The following is an 11687-nucleotide window of genomic DNA, read 5'->3' on the forward strand; positions in this document are numbered from 1 at the left end:
TCAAACTCGGTGGGACCGATTTTGGTAATAAGTTAACCAGAGAGTTTGCATTGTAATCTCGGTAGTACTGATTGCTCAAACTCGGTGGGACCGATTTCGGTAATGGACATACACAGAGAGATTACAATCCCATCTCAGTGAGACCGAGATCCCTATCGGTAAGACCGATTTGTCTAGGGTTTGTGGCAGTGGCTATGACATCTGAACTTGGTGGCGCCGGATAGAAAGAGTCGGTATGGCCGAGTTTCACTTTGGGTTTAGGTCATATGTGTGGAAGTGGGAAAGTAGTAGAGGGTTTTGGAGCATATCACTAAGCACTTGAAGCAAGAGGCTCATTAAGCAACACCTCATCCCTCCTTGATAGTATTGGCTTTTCCTATAGACTCAATGTGATCTTGGATCACTAAAATGTAAAATGAAGAGTCTTGAGCTTGAAGCTTGAGCCAATCCTTTGTCCTTAGCATCTTGAAGGAGTTCCCACATCCGTTAGTCCATGCCAGTCCATTTTTGAACATATGTGAAACATACTAGATAAAAGTGTTAGTCCAACAAGAGATATGTTGACATTAATTACCAAAACCACCTAGGGAGCACTTGTGCTTTCAATCTCCCCCTTTTTGGTAATTGATGACAACATACATCAAAGCATTAGATAAAGATATAAAGAATAGCAAGTAAATCTTTGGAAAGACATATAACAAGCATAGGCTCCCCCTACATGTATGCAATCATGTGAATATGGAATATAGAAGCATGTGAGAGCATAACCATGATAGAGTAGGCAATGTGTTACATGTATCTTGGCCATATGCATCAGAGCAAAGAATATTAAAGAGAATACCTTTGTGCCCATGAGTCCTTCTTGCAAACAATATGTACATCAGCAAGAATTCCTCATACACATGATTGTGATGCATATACTTACCTTGTAGTCTTGAGTTGGCTTAGGATGGAATGAACCTGCGTAAACAAGGTTAGATAACACACGTACATCTACTAGCCAGAGCAAACAAAAGAAACCACAAGAATACGAAGATTGGGATGACATGTAGAGAGTGAGTACTAAGTACCACATTGGATTAGACATGTCCCCAAGTGTAAAGATATGCAATGAATTTAAATGATTTCTTCCCCTTAGAGGTCTTTCTCCCCCTAAATCTAGAATGGGATACTGGGAGAAGATAGGGAATAGAAAATCAGAGCTGAAGGATATAATTGAATAGAGCTAATGCAAATAAGCACATATGAACATGTCTTTCCCCTCAAGAAGACATGTAACATCTCTCCTCTTGATCACCAAGCATCTGGGATCCTTGAGAAATACTTTCTACTTGAGTATTCTCTCCCCCTGGAGATCTCTTTCTCTGATGTGATCTCTCTAAGTGATAAGCTTTCATGTGATCTCTCTCCCCCCCTTTGACATCAATTTCCAAGAAGGGTTTGATCCTTGAGACACGGTACAAAGCATTTATATAAATGTGATGCTTGTAGAGGACAAGATTCATTGAGTGGAGCTAGATCAGAGGAAACACAGAAGAAGTGGCAAACTGTTTTTCCTGTTGTGAAATTGGTGGCACCGAGTGGTATGCTTCGGTTGTACCGAAAGGATTCTGCTGGACCAAAAACAACAAATCGGTGAAACCGAGTTCATCACAGAGAAAACACTTGTCACCTCAGCTCACTAGACTAGTAAGATCTCACAAAGATTTGCAAGGAATTTACTGAGTGATATCCAATGAATTTGATGCAGAAAATGCAGAGCATACAGAAAGGAATCTAGATAAAGTTTTTTTTGAAAGGGGAAACAAATATGCATGAGACAAATGCAAAAACACAGAAAAGAACACAAGAGAACTTCATCTAGAGATGGTCGGCGACAAAGTCACCTATGTTAGAGTATATTGACTTAGGAGTCAAGTGAGATTACTTGATCATAGGTCATACTCATCGTTTAAGCTCAAAATGGGGTTGCCATTTTTCGTTTAAGCATCTTGATGTATTCACATCTTATCAAGTTGCTTTAGATCATGACTTGGAGTAAAGCTTCTCTAAGATGGAATAACATACCTTGGTTGGTGGTGTTGAACATGTAGTTGAACTTGTGTGGGTTGCTCAAGGTTGACGTAGCTCATCAAGAATTGGGAGCACCACTTGGAATTTGAGTCCATCTACCTACATGGGTTAGTTCTTGCAAGGAAGAGCACTTGTGTATCCAAAAATGACAATCATGAAGCTCAACATAGAATTTGTCAAAGGATATGTTTGAATGGTTCTGTGCTTCCTTGTCTTCAACCACCATAGTGTAGAGACTTGGTGATGTAGAGATTGCTCAAGATGTGAGTAGATTACAATCTCATGGAATTTGATTCAACCAAGTACCTACATGGGTTATATAACATGCAAGATGCAAATATATCCAAGACATAAGATTTTCATCATAAGAGAAATATCAAGGATTAGTCATAAGCTCATGTCTTGCATGTATCCAATGGAGTTCCTACTCCGAGTTTGAAGCATTAATGATGTTCAATTATCCTCTTAACCTGCAAAACACTTTCTCATCAAGAGGTTTAGTGAATATATCTGCTAATTGCTTTTCGGTGCGAACATGCTTAAGATTAATGTCACCCTTAGCAACATGATCTTGAATGAAATGATGATGAACTTCAATATGCTTAGTTCGAGAATGTTGTACAGGATTATGACCAATTTTAATAGCACTTTCATTGTCACAAAGCAATGGAACATGTTTCACATATATCCCATAATATTTAAGAGTTTGGGTCATCCAAAGTAATTGAGCACAACATGAACCAGCGGTAATGTATTCCGCTTCGGCGGTGGATAAGGATACCGAGTTTTGTTTCTTGGAGGACCAAGACACAAGAGATCTACCAAGAAATTGACAAGTACCCGAAGTGGACTTTCTATCAACCTTGTCTCCGGCATAGTCCGAGTCGAAGTAGCCAACAAGATCGAAAGAGGCCCTCTTAGGATACCAAATGCCAAAATTTGGTGTATGGATTAAGTATCTCACTATCCTTTTCATGGCCTTAAGATGACATTCTTTAGGAGCAGCTTGATATCGTGCGCACACGCACACACTTAGCATGATATCGGGACGTGAAGCACATAGGTATAATAATGAACCAATCATAGAGTGATAAACCTTTTGATCAACCGGTTCACCATCTTTGGTCAAGTCAAGATGTCCACTAGTAGGCATGGGTGTAGTCATACCTTTGCATTCTTGCATATTGAACTTCTTGAATAAGTCCTTGGTGTACTTCATTTGAGAAACAAAAGTACCTTCCTTAGTTTGCTTGATTTGCAACCCAAGAAAGAATTTGAGTTCACTCATCATTGACATCTCAAACTTCTCCAACATTAGCTTCACAAACTTTTCACTAAAATGAGGGTTAGTTGAACCAAATATAATATCATCAACATAGATTTGGCACACAAATAGTTCTCCATTAACTCTTTTAGTAAAAAGTGTGGAATCAATTTTCTGAATTTCAAAGACTTTTTCAATAAGGAACATGGTCAAGCATTTATACCACGCTCTAGGAGCTTGTTTAAGACCATAAAGGGCTTTTTGAAGTTTGTAAAGATGATTTGGTTTCTTAGGATTGACAAAGCCGGGAGGTTGCTTAACATAAACTTCCTCCTCTATTTCACCATTTAGAAAGGCACTTTTAATATCCATTTGGTACAAGGTGATATCATGGTGATTAGCATAGGCAAGTAAGATGCGAATGGACTCAAGTCTAGCAACAGGAGCATAAGTCTCACCATAGTCCATACCTTCGACTTGTGTGTAGACTTGGGCGACGAGACGTGCTTTGTTGCGAACTACTTGTCCATCTTCATCTTGCTTGTTGCGAAACACCCATTTGGTACCGATGATGTTGTGGTTGTTGTCGGGCTTCTCAACCAATGTCCAAACTTGGTTTCTCTCAAAGTTGTGTAGCTCTTCGTGCATAGCATTTATCCAATCCGGATCTTCCAATGCTTCTTTGACCTTCATAGGTTCAATGCTAGAGCTGAAAGAATAGTTTTCACAAAAGTTAGCTAAACGAGTTTTAGAGCGAGTGATTCTCCCAGTTTGAATATCATTGTAGATTTGCTCGACGGGATGGTCTTTAGCAATTCTTGCTCGAACTCGTGAAAGCTTTTGCTTGGTTCTTGGTTGAACTTCTTCTTCATCTTGTTCTTCTTATTGGCCTTCTTCATTGTTGGCGTTGTCGTTCTCTTGTCGTGGTGGAGAAGGAGGTTGTTGACGTTCATCTTGATGCACTTCCTCGTTTTCTTCATCTTGGTGTGTCCCACTTGTGGATGCTTCCGTATCAACTCTTGGTTCATCTTGTCGTGAAGTAGACGCTTCCACTTGGACGGACGAGGTACTCTCCTTCACCTCCGTTGGATGGACCTTGCCAATAGACAAGTCTTGGATTGCTTCTGAAGGATCTTTGTCTCCTACATCAATTGGCAATTGCTCTACTTGCGAGCCGTTAGATTCATAAAACTTCACATCTACCGTCTCTTCAACCTTTCGGGTGAAATTGTTGTAGACAGGGTAAGTGTGAGAGTTTGAGCCATAACCTAGTAGGAAACCTTCATGAGACTTAGGAGCAAATTTAGAACGACGATGCTTATCAAGAATGTAGCACTTTGAGCCAAATACTCGAAAGTAACCAACTTGGGGTTTGTTATCGGTGAGGAGCTCGTATGCCGTCTTGCCGAGTAGCTTGTGAAGATACAAGCGATTTGTTGCATGACAAGCTGTCTCAACCGCTTCTGCCCAAAAGTGCTTCGGTGTCTTGTACTCATCAAGAATCGTTCTCGCCATTTCGATGAGCGTCTGGTTCTTCCTCTCAACAACTCCATTTTGTTGAGGTGTGTACGTAGCTGAGAACTCGTGTGAAATCCCTTCTTCGTCAAGAAAGGTGTCCACATTTGCGTTCTTGAACTCCGTTTCGTTGTCACTGCGAACCTTCTTGATCTTCACTTAAAATTGATTTTGGGCCTTCCTAGCAAAGTTTTTGAAGATCTTTTGGACCTGCGATTTATCATCGAGAAAGAACACCCACATAAATCTTGAAAAATCATCAACTATAACAAGACCAAAAGAATTTCCACCGAGACTCTTGTAAGAGTTGGAACCAAAAAGATCCATGTGAAGTAGCTCGAGTGGCCTCTTTGTGGTCATGATGTTCTTCACGGGATGCCTTCCTCCAACCTGTTTACCTGCCTGACAAGCGCTGCAAAGTCTATCCTTATAAAATATGACATCGTTAACACCAAGGATATGATTTCCTTTAATAAGATTGTCAAGGTTTCTCATGCCAACGTGACCTAGTCGTTTGTGCCATAACCAACCTTTTGAGGATTTAGCAATAAAGCAAGTTTTAGGTTGCCTTTTTAGTGAAATCAACAATGTATAGATCACCTCTACGTACACCGGTAAAGACCATTTTATGATTATCTCTACGAAACACTTGGCATTCTACTTTAGTAAATAGGACATTGAAACCGAAATCAGCAAGTCTAGATACTGAAAGTAAGTTGTAGCCATGAGATTCAACGAGCATGACATTTTGTATGGAGTTATCATGTGATATGGCCACCTTACCTAGGCCAACCACCTTACCCTTTGAGTTGTCACCGAAGGTGACATACTTTCGAGGACCATCGTTTTCAACAAGCTCACGAAACATGTCTTTATCTCCGGTCATGTGATCGGTACATCCACTGTCAAGAACCCATTCCTTTCCTCCTGCCATATATCCCCGAAGATTTGCCATAAGACCAAAGTGTCTCATTGCATCATCAAGATCAAAGTCACTATCATCATCCTCATCATAGTATCCATGTTCAACATCGTCATGTGGTGGATCAAATCCTAGAGAGGGTGATTCGTTAGAGTGAATTTGACAATGATCTTGCTTATGAATTTTTATAGCTTCGGAAATAATATCACTAATAATTCCAACATCTCCTTTGGCACGCATATGGTTTGTAAGCTCAAACAAACAATCACCAAACATAGGATCACTAGAATTCATCTTACTCAAGGAAATAGACTTATGGAGAATTTCATCAAGATTTTTCAAGGAATAATTTGGAAAGTGTTCCTTAAGAAATTTCCATATAGTGTAGGCACACTTAAGAGTAGGCAAACATCCAATCAAGTTTCTAGGCAGTCCTCTAATGATAAGTTCGGCAGTTCTAAGATTGCAGATCATGTCAATAGACTCATCAAGGGTAGGATGCATAGGATCAACATGAGGTGCACAAGGGCTAGCAATGTACTTGTTCAAATGATATTGATTGAAAATTACAAGCATCTCATTTTTCCACTCATGAAAATACTCTCCATCAAGAATAGGCACTCTATGTCTAAGACTCCCCAAAGTAGACTCATCCATCTTCCTCCAATGGTGACTAAACAAAGGCAATGGAGACCAATGCTCTGATACCACTTGTAGGACCTTGAGAAGAGGTGTCTAGAGGGGGGGTGATTAGACACTAAGTACCAAAGTTGGAGTTTTTAAGATCTTTAAGTTTAAGTGGAGTTTATGCACAAGTTTAACACTCACAGTACATAACAAGCAAGCATGCAAAGAGTATATGAGCAGCGGAAAGTAAAGCATGCAACTTGCAAGAATGTAAAGGGAAGGGTTTTGGAGGATTCAAACGCAATTGGAGACATGGATGTTTTTGTCGTGGTTCCGATAGGTGGTGTTATCGTACATCCACGTTGATGGAGACTTCAACCCACGAAGGGTAATGGTTGCACGAGTCCATGGAGGTCTCCACCCACGAAGGGTCCACGAAGAAGCAACCTAGTCTATCCCACCATGGCCGTCGCCCACGAAGGACTTGCCTCACTAGCGGTAGATCTTCACGAAGTAGGCGATCTCCTTGCCCTTACAAACTCCTTGGTTCAAATCCACAATCTTCTCGGAGGCTCCCAAGTGACACCTAGCCAATCTAGGAGACACCACTCTCCAAGAAGTAACAAATGGTGCGTTGATGATGAACTCCTTGCTCTTGTGCTTCAAATGATAGTCTCCCCAACACTCAACTCTCTCTCATAGGATTTGGATCTGGTGGAAAGAATATTTGAGTGGAAAGCAACTTCGGGAAGGCTAGAGATCAAGATTCATATGGTAGGAATGGAATATCTTGGCCTCACCACATGAGTAGGTAGTTCTCTCTCAGAAAATGTATGCTGGAAGTGTAGGCACGTTCTGATGGCTCTCTCCATGAATGAAGAGGAGGTGGAGGGGTATATATAGCCTCCACACAAAATCTAACCGTTACACACAATTTACCAAACTCGGTGGGACCGAATCAACTAACTCGGTCGGACCGATTTAGTAAATCTAGTGACCGTTAGGATTTTCGGTGGGACCGATATGCAACTCGGTAGGACCGATATGGTTAGGGTTAGGGCATAACGTAATCTCGGTGAGACCGATTACACAAACTCGGTGAGACCAATTTTGGTAATTGGCTAACCAGAGAGTTGGTCCGGCAAACTCGGTGGGATCGATTACTCAAACTCGGTGGGACAGATTTTGGTAATAAGTTATCTAGAGAGTTTGCATTGTAATCTCGGTAGTATCGATTGCTAAAACTCGGTGGGACCGATTTTGGTAATGGACATTCATAGAGAGATTACAATCCCATCTCGGTGAGACCGAGATCCCTATCGGTAAGACCGATTTGTCTAGGGTTTGTGGCAGTGGCTATGACATCTGAACTCGGTGGCGCCAGATAGAAAGAATCGGTATGGCTGAGTTTGACTTTGGGTTTAGGTCATATGTGTGGAGGTGGGAAAGTAGTAGAGGGTTTTGGATCGTATCACTAAGCACTTGAAGCAAGAGGCTCATTAAGCAACACCTCATCCCTCCTTGATAGTATTGGCTTTTCCTATAGACTCAATGTGATCTTGGATCACTAAAATGTAAAATGAAGAGTCTTGAGCTTGAAGCTTGAGCCAATCCTTTGTCCTTAGCATCTTGAAGGAGTTCCCACATCCTTTAGTCCATGCCACTCCATTGTTGAACTTATGTGAAACATACTAGATAAAAGTGTTAGTCCAACAAGAGATATGTTGACATTAATTACCTAAACCACCTAGGGAGCACTTGTGCTTTCACGTCATCACATCATCCTGCTTCCAAATGGCCCCAAATTCTCTAGTGCAGTGTCGTCGTCGTCTTTGATCTCCTCGATGCCCTCTTTGAAGATTGAGGTGGTGTGCATGTTGGGGTGCAGAGAAGCACAAGTGAGAGTGCTCGCCATATAACTTCGGATGGGGATGAATTGTGTGCTCGGGGGAGGGGGAGTGTCTGTGCTGTGTGTGTGTGTGTGTGTGTGTGTGTGTGTGTGTGTGTGTGTTTGTGTGTGTGTGTGTTTGTGTGTGTGTGTGTCAGATATTGAGAGAAATCAAACCTGCGGAGAGAATGTGTGTGTATGTGATGGAAAGCTACATGCTAAATAGGGTTTTCACGAAGAGATTGTGAGTGAAAGATAGAGAGCGATGTGCGGGACTTGAGGTGTGCAGGGGACGGGTGAGGGTGTCAAAATGTGTGTGTTGATGCATGTGTTACATGCGATCGTGCGAGGGACGGACAAATCGAGAGAGATGGTTGTTGTGTTACGAATGCTCCCTCTTTCTCTCTCTCTCTCTCTCACACACACACACACAAGTACAAATAAAAGACCGTTATCTCATGTATACACAACGTATCGACATCTCTCTATGTCTCAAGCATGATCATTTGCACATTCACACCTCTCTATGTCTCTATCACACGCACACCGTCTCCACATTGCCCTTCCGCCACAACACACATATGGACACATACACGCATTCTCTCTCAGTCACACAAACAGAATCAGTATTAAAAAAATGTCTAGGCCGCACCTAAAACGTCCAAATCCAAATAAGCACAAACTGAAGCTGAATTCAAATATATGAAAATATTGTAGCATGAAGAACTTTTCGAGGAAAAAAATAGACTAATATTCAGGGCTTGGTTTCACACACATGAAAAGGTTCGGTGGATGTCCTTCGAGCGTGAAACGGTGATGCACTGTTCGATCGACCACACGTCCATGGTGCACGCGCTTGCACACGATTCCGTATTAATGCTGTGCTAACTAATATTGTAGTATAAGCACTGCCACAGTCTAATGTTTATGTGTACTAGTACGGTGTTCTTTTAAGTTTGACCAATCCTATATATAACTAAACTAAGCTCCCATACGCGCACTCATCAATATACCGTAGCTGCCGTTGTGCATGCCGGCACCCGCCTGCTCCGGCCAATCATTTCTCGCACATAACCGCCGTGTCCCCCCCATCCCTGTGTCATGAAGCCGAAGGCTCACCCGCTCATGTCGGTTGCAGTCCCTCCTCGCGATGCCGCCGGCTGCCAAGCACGCGAGCAACTGGTGGAGCCGCGTCTATGCCTGTAGCATACGAAGAGGAGGACGAGCGCGTGCTCCAGCACGCCGGTGAGGAGGAGCTAGCTTGTCATTGTCATTTCCGCCCGCGTGGAGGAGGCGCACATGGTTGGCTGTCGTGGCGGAAGCCGGTCGCTCCCGTGCCGAGCCCGCAAACCGGGTGCGGACATGGAATCTACCTTTGAGACCTTGAATGCCACGTGGATCCTGCAATCTGAAGGAACAATTTGGGTCAGTCGATATTGTGAGCCGTTGGATGCAACATGGATGGCCAAAAGGGCTTCTTCAACCTCCGAAATCATTTCACTGTTCATCTTCTCTCTCAGGCATCGAGCCGCCAGCCACCACAGCCTAACCGCCTGCTACCGCCGCCCCGCCCTCCCTTGAACCGCCTGCCACCGCCATGCTTCCCCCACCCACACCATCCATTTTAACCTCAGACACGATCCATTTTTTCCAGCGAACTGCATTCCACACCCAACACTCATAAGATAGATCATGGGCACCCTGCCATCCTAATATGGATACTGGGGTAGCTTCTCTACTGTCTTCATCCATCGCTCCATCGAGCTTCTTTCACAAATCGAATGACCCAAATTATACTACTAGTACATGTTAAGTACAATAGGAATGTGAAGTTACGAGCAGTAGTACCATCTACAAGAAGAACTGTAGTAAGACATACTAGTACTATTGTACGTACTCAAGAGTTCAAATAACGAGAAAGAACATAAACATAGTTCTGCTGGGGGCTCAGCACACTACACCAGTGAAATAAAACTAAGCAACTAGTCCGCTTGACACAGCAGTAGAACCAGCATAAGCAACGGTACTGCCACCATACTCGGACTTCGAGTCCACATCCTCGACTTTATCCTTGTCTCCCTTCCTCTTCCTCTTTGCTGACACTTCTTTTCTTGAACCAGACACTGGCCTCTACTTCTTAATCCAACCCTTGTAGATATTTAAACAAAGGTAGGCATCCATAGCTGCGTACACAATGTGATCTTCATCTATTGTCTTCGACTCCCATGCATGATGAAACTCCCTTCAGTTGAGCATATGAAGGATCAATCATGGTAGCTGTCAGGGTCAGCATTGAAGGCTGAGAGGAGGACACCAGTCTTGCCTTCTGGAGATCGAAGGGCTGTCCTACAACGAGGCCTATCCGACACAGGACTCTCTTGTCGTTCCTAAAGTCCATAGTAACAAATTTCACACTTTTGTCCTTGAGGAAGAACTCAAATTCCTAGCACCTAACGTCGGCATGGCATATGTGGTAGATCAAGCACATGTTATGTACACAAACCTGGATCACGGTGGGCTTCTTCTTCTCTGCCTCATTTAGAAGCTTCTCGCTTTCCAGGACTGTGGTGTACGCAACATCTAGCCCAACGACCCACTCATCCTACGAACTTTTGAACATGCGTAGGAAGCGAGCAAGGCATGCTTCCACTGTCGCGGATCTATGGGTGTAGATGAAGATGAACTCATCGCCAGTGATGGTTCTAACCTCGTACTCACTGGCGATCATGGAGATTTGGGAGCCCATGGAGGTGGGTTAGGAGAAGTTGAACTAGTGTAATGTGAAAGGATGGGGCGACTGGGAGCGAACTATTGTAAGGTAGAAGACGGGGACAAGTAGGGAGTGCAAACGGCATGGGGTGGTGGATTGCCCGGTGGATAAACGGCTGCATGCCCCCAAAGAGTTCACGAGTACTATGTAGGACCCACTAGATGTCATGTCTACTAGACCCATATCGTAGGCCTGACGGTATAGCTTCTGCGTGTTTGCACGCCATGCTGGCAGGTGCATGTCTTCACTTAATTCCGTCAACCATCGCACCGCCCACGACGTTCGCCTCCCTCACACGGTCGCGCCCTTTGAGACTTCGGACGGCTATAAATGATCATTTTTTTGCCTACTCTGCATGCATGATACTCCCTCTGGTCCTTTTTACTCTGCGCAAGATTTGTGTCAAGTCGAAGATTGCAAAGTTTTTGACCAAATTTATACTAAAAATATCAATATCTACAATACCAAATATATATATTATGAAACTACATTTCATAATGAGTATAAAAATATGGTGAATGTTGATACACTTTTCTATAAGTTTGGTCAAAGTAGAGGTACATTGACTTCAGACAAAACTTATATGCACAATGCAAACTAGTTCCTCCGTCCAGGTGCGTGACATGTC

Source organism: Triticum dicoccoides, chromosome 4B, assembly GCF_002162155.2.
Source record: "Triticum dicoccoides isolate Atlit2015 ecotype Zavitan chromosome 4B, WEW_v2.0, whole genome shotgun sequence".
Lineage (NCBI taxonomy): Eukaryota > Viridiplantae > Streptophyta > Magnoliopsida > Poales > Poaceae > Triticum > Triticum dicoccoides.